Here is a 12,275-nt window from a genome sequence, read left to right on the forward strand (position 1 = left end):
AAATACTGTAAAACCAACTTCTCACCATTCTGTGACCAATTCATCCTCTATATTCAGTCCAAAGAGGTATTTCCTAGAACTCAGGTCCAGTCATGTCACCCCTTGTTCCCCCTACCCCCAAACTCCAGAAGCTCCTTATTCCCTCCAGCATCAAATGAAAAATGCTGTTTGGCATTCAAAGCCCTCATAACCTAGCCCCTTCCTCCCTTTCCAGTCTCCTTCCCCCTTATTCTCTCTCTCTCTTTTTAATTTATTTATTTAACTGTTAACATTCATTTTCACAAAATTTTGGGTTCCAAATTTTCTCCCCATTTGTCCCCTCCCCCACCCCAAAACACTGAGTATTCTAATTGCCCCTATCACCAATCTGCCCTCTCTTCTATCATCCCTCCCTTCCCTTGTTCCCATCTTCTCTTTTGTCCTGTAGGGCCAGATAACTTTCTATACGCTTTTACCTGTATTTCTTATTTTCTAGTAGCAAGAACAGTACTCCACAGTTGTTCCTATAACTTTGAGTTCAACTTCTCTTCATCCCTCCCTCCCCACTCCTTCCCATTGGAAGGCAAGCAATTCAATATAGGTCATAACTGTGTAGTTTTGCAAATGACTTTCATAATACTCCTGTTGTGTAAGACTAACTATATTTCCCTCCATCCTATCCTGCCCCCCATTGCTTCTATTCTCTCTTTGGATCCTGTCCCTCCCCAAGAGTGTTGACTTCATATTGCTCCCTCCTCCCATTGCCCTCCCTTCCATAATCCCCCCCACCCTGCTTCTCCCCTTCTCCCCCACTTTCTTGTATTGTAAGATAGGTTTTCATATGAAAACCAAAATGAGTGTGCATTTTGTTCCTTCCTTTAGTCGAATGTGATGAAAGTAAGCTTCATGTTTTTCTCTCACCTCCCCTCTTTTTCCCTCCACTGAAAGTTTTTTGCTTGCCTCTTTTATGAGAGATAATTTGCCCCATTCCATTTCTCCCCTTCTCCTCCCAATATATTTCTCTCTTACTGCTTACTTTCTTTATTTTTATGATTTGATCCCATCCTATTCAATTCACTCTGTGCTCTCTGTCTCTGTGTGAGTGTGTGTGTGTGTGTGTGTGTGTGCGTGCATGTGTAATCCCCCCCACTACCCAGATACTGAAAAGTTTCAAGAGTTACAAATATTTTCTTTCCATGTAGGAATGTAAACAGTTCAACTTTCATAAGTCCCTTATGACTTCTCTTTGCTGTTTACCTTTTCATGCTTTTCTTCATTCTTGTGTTTGAAAGTCATATTTTCTTTTCAGCTCTTTTCTTTTCATCAAGAATGCTTGAAAGTCCCCAATTTCATTGAAAGACCATTTTTTCCCCTGAAGTATTATACTCAGTTTTGCTGGGTAGGTGATTTTTGGTTTTAGTCCTAGTTCCTTTGACTTCTGGAATATCCTATTCCACGCCCTTCAATCCCTTAATGTAGAAGCTGCTAAATCTTGTATAATGCTGATTGTATTTCCACAATACTTGAATTGTTTCTTGTATTATCCTTTTATAGGAAACCTTCCCCAACCCCTCTGCTGCCTTCCCTCTGTGAATTATTTCCTGTGTATCCTGTATATTGCTTGCTTATGCATATTTGTTTTCTTGTTGTCTTCTCTGTTACACTGGAAGATCCTAGAGGGCACACACTGTCTTTTGCCTCCTTTTGTATCCCTAGTGCTTAGTACAGTGACTGGCACATAGTAGTCACTTAATAAGTGTTTACTAACTGATTTTTCAGATAGTGAAACTAAGGCTCCCAGGCATGAAGGAATCTCCCCTAAGTCAGAGGGAGTTAGTATAAGTAAGACATGAAACACAGCTCTCCCCTGAGGCCATAGTCCCTCTTGTGAATCACTGCAAACTGGTGGTACACATGACAATTTTATAATTCTCTCAAAGGACAAGCTGTACAACTTCACTCCATGTATATCTGGCCCTCTATATAGCTGTACATATTAATAGCAGGAGTAACAGGAAGGCTACTGTGCCTAAAAAGAAGTAGGTAGCAATGTTTGCATCATATGCCAGAGGCCACGTGGCCCAAGGAGGTGACTCAGTGGCTTCCAGGGTGGCCTGGCAGACAGGGTCCCCTGCACTGTGTTCCCCAGATTCTGTGTCTTCCTCTCAATCCAATCTCTCACCCTTGGAATTTCTAATGCCATCTCTTCCCCAAGGAAAACTTATATATAAACTTTAAAAAAATCTTCCCAAGTGAGTACCTCTCTGTAATCCCAGCACATGTCATCCAAAGAATGGCCCACTTCCTCACCTGGCTGCACTTGACAACTATCTCCTATCTCAGCTGCTCCAAGAGCTCTCAAGTGACTTCTGCATCCACCTCCAGCTACTGGGCTCCTTGATCAAACTCCTCCTTGCTCTATGGCCGAGGTGAACTGGAAGGAGAGAAGCCCCAGAAGGGGTAGAAAATTGCACTAGGACCCAGCTATGAGCTGAGCCTGCCTTTGCTCTAGCTCAGCTGAGGAGATCTCCCAGGATCAGACCACCCCTCCCCCACACTTAGCAAGCTAGCCCCAGGATAATCCAGGAAACACAAAACAAAAGGATAAACAAAGGTACCTACCCTTCAATTTCCTACACCAGCAGCCCAACAACAGATTCTCCAGCTTTTAACTAAAAGAACCAGAAGCCACAACACACAAAGCCTCACCGTCATGAGCAAGAAACAAAGGAGGGGGGAAAAGACCGTAGAATCTTTCTATGGGGACAAGGACCAAAACATGATTACCAAAGAGGTCAATATTGACACTGTACTCCCATCTGAAACTTCAGAATGGCCTATGAACAGCTCGCATGCACAAAGAGCTCTCCTGGAACAGCTGAAAAAGGAAATAGAAGAAAAACTGGCCAATGATTTTAAAAGTATGCTAAAAGGAATTCTCTGAAGACAACACCTCTTTAAAAAGGAAAATTGAACAAATGGAAAAGGAAGCACAAAACCTAACTGGGAAAATGGGAAAAATGGAAAGGGAAGAACAAAAAGTTATTGGAGAAAATAATTCCTTAAAAGGAACAATTGGGCACATGGAAAATAGAGATGCCAAGGTTAACTGAAGAAAACAATTTGATGAAAATTAAAATTGGAGAAGTAGAAGCTAATGACTCTATGAGACATCAAGAATCAGTCAACCAAAATCTAAAGGAAGAAAATGTCAAGTATCTCATTGGAAAATCAATTGACCTGGAAAATGGATCCAGGAGAGAAAATTTAAGAATCATTGGCCTACCAGAAATCTGTGATGAAAAAAAGAGTCTGGACAACATCTTCCAAGAAAACATCGAGGAAAACTGCCCAGTAGTGCTAAATCCAGAGGCCAAAGTGGTCATTGAAGGAATCCACCATTCACCTCCTGAAAGGGATCCTAAATGAAAAACACCAAGAAATATTGTTGCCAAATTCCAGAACTATCAAGTGAAGGAGAAAATACTACAGGCAGGCAGAAAGAAACCATTCAAATATTGAGGAGCTGCAATCAGGATCACAGAGGACCTTGCAGCTTCTACATTAAAAGATCAAAAAAATGTGAATCTGATATTCCCTAAGGCAAAGAAGCTAGGACTACAACCAAAGATGAATTACCCAGCAAAGTTCAACATAACATCTCAGGAAAGGAGATGGACATTCGACCAAATAAGGGATTTCCAGACCTTCCTGACAAAAAAGGCCAGAACTCAATAGAAAATCTGATCTTCAAATGCAGGTCTCAAGAAAGGAATAAAAAGGTAAACAGGGGAAAAGAAAAACTTGTTACTCAATTTGGACAAACTGATTACATCCCTGTAAGGGAAGATGATATGTGTTAATATTGAAAATTGTACATCTATCATGAAGTATAAAAGGGATGTATATAGATAGAGGGAGTGGGAATAAAGTAAATGATGTCATGATAAAAATGTGATTTATGAATGCAAAGGGATTGCAACAAGAGATGTAAAAAGGGGGAAGCAGAAAATGATAAATTACATCACAAGAAGAAGTACAAAATTATATTATAGTAGAGGGAAAGAGGGGAGGGAGAGCAGCATTGTTTAAGAGGTACTCTCATCTGATTTGGTTCAAGGAGGGAACAATGAACTTAATTAAGTATATAAATCTAACTAGCTCTATAGGCGGTAGGAGGAAAAGGCGGAAAAGAAGAGAGGGAAAGCTAAAAGGGTGGAAGAAGTATATAGGTTGAAGGGGAGCAAAAGGGAGGAGGGCTAAAAGAAGGAAGGGAAGACTGTGGGGGGTGGTGGTCAAAAGTGAAAACTATTGAGGAAGGGAAGGGAGATGCGAGAACTAAAAGCACAAATGGTGAGAAAGAGGATGGAGGGAAAGACACAGATTGTAATCATAACTGTGAATGTGAATGGAATAAACTCTCCCATAAAACAGAGATGGATAGCAGAATGGATTAAAAGCCATAATCCAACAATATGTTGTTCACACGGAACACATTTGAAATAGGGGGATGCACACAGGGTAAAGGTAAAGGGTTGGAGCAGAATATACTGTACTTCATCTGATGTCAGAAAACAAAGGCTAGCCATCCTAATCTCAGACAAAGCAAAAACAGAAATAGATCTAATCCAAAGAGATAAGGAAGGAAACTATATCCTGCTAAAAGGCACCATAAACAATGAATCAATATCATTGCTGAACATGTACGTTCCAAGTGGTATAGCATCCAAATTCTTAGAGGAGAGGTTGGGGGAGTTGCAGGAAGAAATAGACAGCAGAACTATACTAGTGAGGCACCTCAACCTCCCCCTCTCTGAACTTGAGTAATCTAACCTTAAAATAAACAAGAAGGAAGTTAAGGAGTTGAATAAACCTCTGGATAAGATAGGTATGATAGATCTTTGGAGACAACTGAATGCGGATAGAAAGGAATATATCTTTTTTCTCCGTGGTGCATGGCACATATACAAAAATGGACCGTGTTCTAGGGCATAAAACCCCCACAATCCAGTGCAGAGAGGCAGAGATAGTCAATGCATCCTTCTCAGATCATAATACAATAAAAATGATGTGAAATAAAAGGCAATGGAAAGATTAATCAAAAATTAACTGGAAACTAAATAATCTAGTCTTAGAGAAGGAGTGGGTAAAGCAACAATTCTTAGAAACAATCAACCACTTCATTCAAGGGAATGACAATAATGAGACCACTTACCATATTCTTATGGGATACTGCCAAAGCAGTTCTAAGGGGAAGTTTTATATCTTTGAATGCCTACATGAATAAAAAAGAGAAGCAGGAGATCAGTGACTTGGGCATTCAGCTGAAAAAGCTAGAAAAAGAACAAATTGAAAATCCCCAAGTAAATACCAAATTAGAAAAATTGAAAATCAAAGGAGAGATCAGTAAAACTGAAATTAAGAAAACTATTGAGCTGAGAAATAAAACTAAGAGTTGGTTTTATGAAAAAAAGTAATAAAATTTATAAAGCTTTGATCAATTTGATTAAAAGAAAGAAAAAAAACCAAATTAAGATGAACTCACTTCCAATGAGGAGCAAATTAAAATAATAATTAGAAATTACTTTGCCCAACTTTATGCCCATAAATTTGTCAATCTAAATGAGATGGATGAGTATTTTTAAAAAATATATAAATTTTCCCGATTAACAGAAGAGGAAGTTGAATACTTAAACAACCCTATCTCAGAAAAAGAAATTGAGGAAGCCGTCAATGAATTCCCTGGAGAAAAATCTCCAGGGCCAGATGGATTTACAAGTGAATTCTATCAAACAGTTAAAGAACAGTTAAGTCCAATATTACATAGATTATTTGGGAAAATTGGGGAAGAAGGAGTACTTCCAATTTCTATAATAGAAATATGGTTTTGATACCTAAACAAGGAAGAAACAAAACAAAGAAAGGAAATGACAGACCAATATCTCTAATGAATATAGATGCAAAAATTTTAAATAAGATTTTAGGAAAAAGAATAGAGCAACCTGTCATGAGAATAACACATTATGATCAGATAGGATTCATACCAGGAATGCAGGGCTGGTTCAATATTAGGAAAACAATTAGCATTATCAATTGTATGAGCAACAAACCTAACAGAAACTAAATGATTATCTCAATAGATGCAGAAAAAGCTTTTGACAAAATACAACACCCATTCCTATTAAAAACATTGGAGGGCATAGGAATAAAGGGAACTTTCCACAAAACAATATGCAGTACCTACCTAAAACCTTCCACAAGCAATATATGCAGTGGTGATAAGCTAGATGCATTCCCAATAAGATCAGGCATGAAACAAACATGTCCATTATCACCACTAGTATTCAATATGGTACTAGAAATGTTAGCTATAACAATTAGACAAGAAAAAGAAATGGAAGGAATTAGAATAGGCAAAGAAAAAACTAAGTTCTCAAGCTTTGCAGATGATATGATGATATACTTAGATAACACCAGAGATTCAAGGAAAACAACTACTTGAAATAATCAACAACTTTGGCAAAGTTGCAGGTTACAAAATAAACCCACAAAAATCTTCTGCATTTCTTTACATTAGTAACAAAGTCCATCAGCAAGAGACAGAAAGGGAAATTCCATTTAAAGCTAGGATAGACACTATAAAATATTTGGGAGTTTACCTTCCAAAACAAACCCAGGGACTATATGAGTACAACTACAAGACACTTTTTGCGCAAATAAAGTCAGATCAAAGTAAGTGGAAAATGGCACTTTAGAAAAGAGACTAACCCAAATGGCCAAAGAGATCCAAAAAGGCAATGAGGAGATTAATGTCCTGAAAAGCAGAATTGATCAGATGGAAAAGGAGGTTCAAAAGCTGACTGAAGAAAATAATCCCTTAGAGATAAGAATGGAGCATATGGAAGCTAATGAAACTATATAAAAAATCAAAAAAATTTCAAGCAAAGCCAAAGGAATGACAAAATAGCAGGCAATGTGACATATCTCACTGGAAAAACAAGTGACCTGGAAAATACAACCAGGAGAGGCAATTTAAAAATTATCGGACTATGAGAAAGTCAAGATCCAAAAAAGAGCCTAGATATCATCTTGCATGAAATTATCAAGGAAAACTTTGCTGATATTGTAGAACCATCAGATAAAATAGATATTGAAAGAATCCATTGATTACCTCCTAAAACAGAACCTAAAAGGAAAACTCCTAGGAATATTGTAGGCACATTCCAGAGCTCCCAGGTCAAGGAGAAAATACTGAAAGCATCCAGAAAGAAACCATTCAAGTGGAAATACTTGTCAAGATAGCGCGAGATCTAGCAGCTTCTATATTTAAGGATCTCAGGGCTGGGAGTAGGATATTCCAGAGATCAAACGAGATAGGATTCAAACCAAGAATCATCTACCCAGAAAAACTAAGTATAATACTGCATGGGAGGGTGAGAGGAAAGGAAGTGCAAACACTTTTTGTAGACAGCTATCTCAAGGACTTTGGACACCAAAAGAGGAGAGGTAAGGATGGATATCTGTCAAGGAGAGATGGAAAAAATGAAGGGTCTCTTTTGCTTTTCATTTTTTTTGCAGATGGATTAGTAGGGAAACAGCCAATAGACAAGCAGAGATTGAAGATAAGTGAGAGAGTGGGAGAACAGAGGAACACTGCTGCGTGAATAAACTACAGTTTACCATGAGACCATGTAGAGATAATATATTGTCCTGTCTTCCCCATGACTGTGATATGTGCACTCATTTGTAGCAACAGGTAGTGAGGTTGCTGTACTGCCTGCCACATACATCCCAGACCGAGGAGCACCAGGAGGCATGGCGGTGCTGACTAGTGGCCCACTGATGCCTGTGTCCGCTGTAGGTCCTATGGGTAAGTAAATGCCTCTTTTCTTTCTCTTGTGCTTCCTGGGTCCTTGTCTCCCAGTTTTGGAAAAAGGTAGGAACTCATCCTCACAGTCTGAGAACAGGACACTGTTGGTGGACTTTGTAATTAGACTGCAAGAGTTGGCAGCTTCATCTGCCACATGAATTCCTGCCTTGAAGATGCTGTGATAACAGACTTTGAATGAGGAGCTACTGGGGAATTTTATACATTTCTTGTATTCCCTTGCATGTATACCTACGATTTGCCTGTTAAAAGTGAGCTCCAGGAACACAGGGGTCATTTTGATTCTTGTCTGTGCTTGACCAGCACCTCACACTATGAGTGGCAAGAGGAGTAGCTGAAGCCTAAAATCATTGTGAAATGATGGTTTGTTTGAGCAGAACAAGTCCACAAACAGGCAGTTTGTCTGAGCCTGGGTCCCCGTCTCATCTTGTGACAAGATATCAGGAGAGAGCCGTCTAGACCTTGATCCCTTGATATTCAATAATTCTCAGGGTGGCCACCCACCCCAGAGCAGAGGTAGGTGGCTTGCAGAGTTCTTTTGATTGTGGAAAGTGCTTGTCAAGGAGACAGTTGAGCACTGGAGAGTAATGTGAGGGGTTGTGGTTTGGTTGTGGGCAGTGGGGAACTCTGTCCAAACGACTCCAAACTTCCCCCAACACTCTTTAGGAACACTCCAACCAACTGCTCTGCTCACAGGATTCACTAGCAAGGGCGCAGTGATACTAAGGAATCTGAGTGGGTCTGACCTGGAAAGAGAATCAGCAGAGTCCACCAGTGTGCCCATGACAGGCTCTTCCGGGAGAGATTTCATTTCAGACACTGAAACAGAGACATTCACCATGAAAACTCTGCCAGGTACAACAGCCAATTAGGCCTCCCATCTCCCTGTAGCTACTGGAACAAGTGACCTTAGGTCTGAGACACACAAGACAACCATGAACTCATCCATAGAAGCCCCAACTCCACCGGAAACATCTTCTGGAGTCACCATGGGCATCACAAGCCCCACATTCTCCATGACTCCAGCAGAGTCCATATCCAACTTGGGTTCCAATGGTCCCTTAAAGATCAGCCCAAATGGAACAATTTCTTCTACATTCCCTGAAGACACAAAAGAGACATTCCCTACAGAGAGTTCCAGCAACATCCTGACTCCGTGGCACACTCCCATTGATTGATTTCATACGACTGTCTCAGCCCCAGGGATGGCAAACAGCTCTAATTTGCTTCTGTCCTCAACTCCTGCAGCCCTAGTGCTATAGGAAGCAGGCCAAGCCCAAACTTGCCTGTGAGAGAAACCACCCAGAAGAAACATAATACCCAGATAACAGCAGAGCCAGTCTCAGCTGCCCTGTCCTCTACTCTTCCCAGCATCAACCCCACATCTTTCCATCTTTCCCATTGTAGGATCATATTCCACCCATACTTTTTAAAAAGCTTCTCACGTACATGCTCAGAAAAAGCTCTAAGCAAATGTTGATTGCACAGAATTCACCTTCAGCGACAATGAATGCAAAGTATGGGAGGATAATCGGGCAATAAGACAGTCTTCATCCCCTAGACACTGAATTTTGATTATGAGTATCACCTTGGGAAAGGGTGATTTGATCTTGTCAGAGGGGACACAAGCATTTTTTTTGATGTCTATAAAATGGCCAACAGAGGGTAAAACTGTGTCTAGCACCTTCTCAGACAACCCCAGAATCACTCACAGACAGCCCGTGTACTCTACAAGCCCAAGAGGGCCTGACAGGACCTCCGCCTCTCCTCTCAATCATGTAAGTGAAGAACTCAGCTACTGCAGGACCGTCTCCACACCCTCTGCGGAGAACATGACAAACATGGCCATGGCTGGAGCCCAGAGAAGCCCAGCTGAACCTCCTCCCCCAGACCTCAGAAAGCCCACAACCCCTGAGAAGGGCACTCCCTCTGTTTTACCAATAACTGAATTCAGAACCAGGGACAGTGCAGAATCCCAGTACAGTCTGGGAGTCCACCAGCACTCCAGTGGGGAAGACCAGCAGACCAGGTCACCCTGTAGCCTCAGATACCAGCACACTCATCCCAGGGAAGTTTCACCCTGCTGAGAGCACAGCTGACTTCACTGCAAGTCCTGTGGGAGGGTCCAGCCCAGAGTCAGCTGGCTCCATGACTCCATCCCACACCCCAACTTCTATAGGACCAGGCTTGGGGGAGAAACAGACTCATCTTTGGTACTGACTACACCATCATCTGCTGTCTCCATAACCAGCATCTCTGGGGATCTGCCTGACATAAGAACAGAGGTTCCCTGCTCCTTGACCTCAGCTGAAGCTACAGATCTCACCAAAGTTGCTGCAGATACTATATCTGCTTTGCCACACACCTTCTGTCTTTTGTCACCAATCAGCTCCTTTGAGGTTACTTACAATGTGAAGCACATGAGCTCTAAAGTTCCTGGGAGTGAAAGCCTAAGTGTCATCCTCAGTAGCAAGTCATAGACATGGTTTTTCTGTATTCTAAGACCTCTCCCAACCAAGAGCTTCTGGGTAGTGGGAGAGCATAATACAGGTTCTTCACTGATCCCTCCATTACCTGGACCTCCTATGTCCTCAGCCACTCTTACGGGAGAGGTACCAAGTATATTAGGGACCACTACTAGCACAACTCTACAGCTGACTGTAGCTTACAGAGTCTCATAGTGTAACAGCCCAGATGATTGGTGACATTTCTATGGCTCCTGCAGAGCACATCACAAAAGCTCAAGAATGCTGAATCCTGCTTCTTACCACGAGCAGCAGTTCCCTGACTCTCCCTGGACAATTTCCCCCTCATCTACCACAGCTGAAGCCAGAGGTCTTACCATCACTAAGACATCCACATGGCCAAGGACACTCTCTTCATCAACTCCCTGTAACCTTATCCAGAGTTACTCCCTTCACTGAGAACATGAACTCAACTGTCCCCAGGAAGGATGCCAAAAGTCTCATATTCAGCACTAAAATCACAGACATTGTCCCTCTTTCTCCTGTGGTCACTCTCAGCCCTGAGCTTCCAAGTACAGTATCAGAGAAAAGCAAAAATGCCCCTTGACCACTGCTTCTACTAAACTCCGCTGTTCACAGACACTAATTCTGGAGTTTCATTGGTCACCTCTGCTGGCTCAACTTCTGTGAAGACTGCAGGAAACAAAAGAAGGAATTCTGTTTTCACAGGATTAAAACTCCTCCCAGCTTTCAGTGAAAGCAGCTAATCAGAGTTGTGACCTAGCATGATCAGGTAACAGGTCAGCAACCTGTGCACAGTCTTGATGAACTCTTTGAGGGCAAGCCTCTCAGAGAGGAGAATATGAAGTGGGATGTTCAGGGGGCTTCATCTAGCCAATAGATGGCTAGGCAGGAGATTTAAATTTGAGATAGTATAAGAAAGCTTGCATTGGTCTGCATAATTGTAGCAGTCCCTTAGGAGCTACCCCTCCATTCAGAGGAAATGAACATTAATAAAAGCTTTCCTGATTTTTTTAAATTTTCTTTTATTTTTTTAATAGTTTTATTTATTTTTAGATTTTGACAATCATTTCCACAAAATTTTGAGTTCCAATTTTTGCTTCCATCTCTCCCCTCCCCCCATCACATGACACCTTGCATTCTGATTACCCCTTCCCTCAGTGAGTCCTCTCTTCTGTCAAACCCCACCCCACCACCCTTCCCTTATCCCTGTCTTCTCTCTTTTCTTGTAGGGCAGGATAGATTTCTATGCCTCGTTACCTGTATTTGTTATTTCCCAGTTATATGCAAGAACAGTTCTCAGCATTCATTTCTACTGCTTTGAATTCCAACTTCTCTCCCTTCCTCCCTCCCTTCTCATCCCCACTGAGAAGACAAGCAATTCAATACATGCTATATAAGTGTTGTTTTGCAAAAGACTTCCATAATAGTCATGTTGTGTAAGATTAAGTATATTGCCCTCCATCCTACCCTGTCCTCCCTATTTTTTCTATTCTCTCATTTGACCTTTTCTCTTCCCAAAATTGTGTACTTCTAGTTAGTCCCTTCTCCCATTTGCCCTCCCTTCTATCATCCTCCTCACCCCACTTGTCCCCTTCTCCCCTACTTTCCTGTAGTGTAAGATAAATTTTCACCCCCAATTTAGTGAGCATGTTATTCCCTCCTTAAACCACATGTGGAGAGTAAACTTCACTTTTCCCCTCTCACCTCCTCCCTTTCCTCCTCCATTGAAAATATTTTTCTTATCTCCTTTATGAGTGATATTATGCCCCATTCCATTTCTCCCTTTCTCCTCCCAATATTTTCCTCTTTCACCCCTTAATTTAATTTAAATTTTTTTATGGATATCATCTCCTCTGATTCAACTCAACCTGTACTCTGTGTGTGTGTGTGTGTGTGTGTGTAATCCTTCCACCTACTCA

This window comes from Notamacropus eugenii, chromosome 4, assembly GCF_028372415.1.
Source record: "Notamacropus eugenii isolate mMacEug1 chromosome 4, mMacEug1.pri_v2, whole genome shotgun sequence".
In the NCBI taxonomy this organism is placed as follows: domain Eukaryota; kingdom Metazoa; phylum Chordata; class Mammalia; order Diprotodontia; family Macropodidae; genus Notamacropus; species Notamacropus eugenii.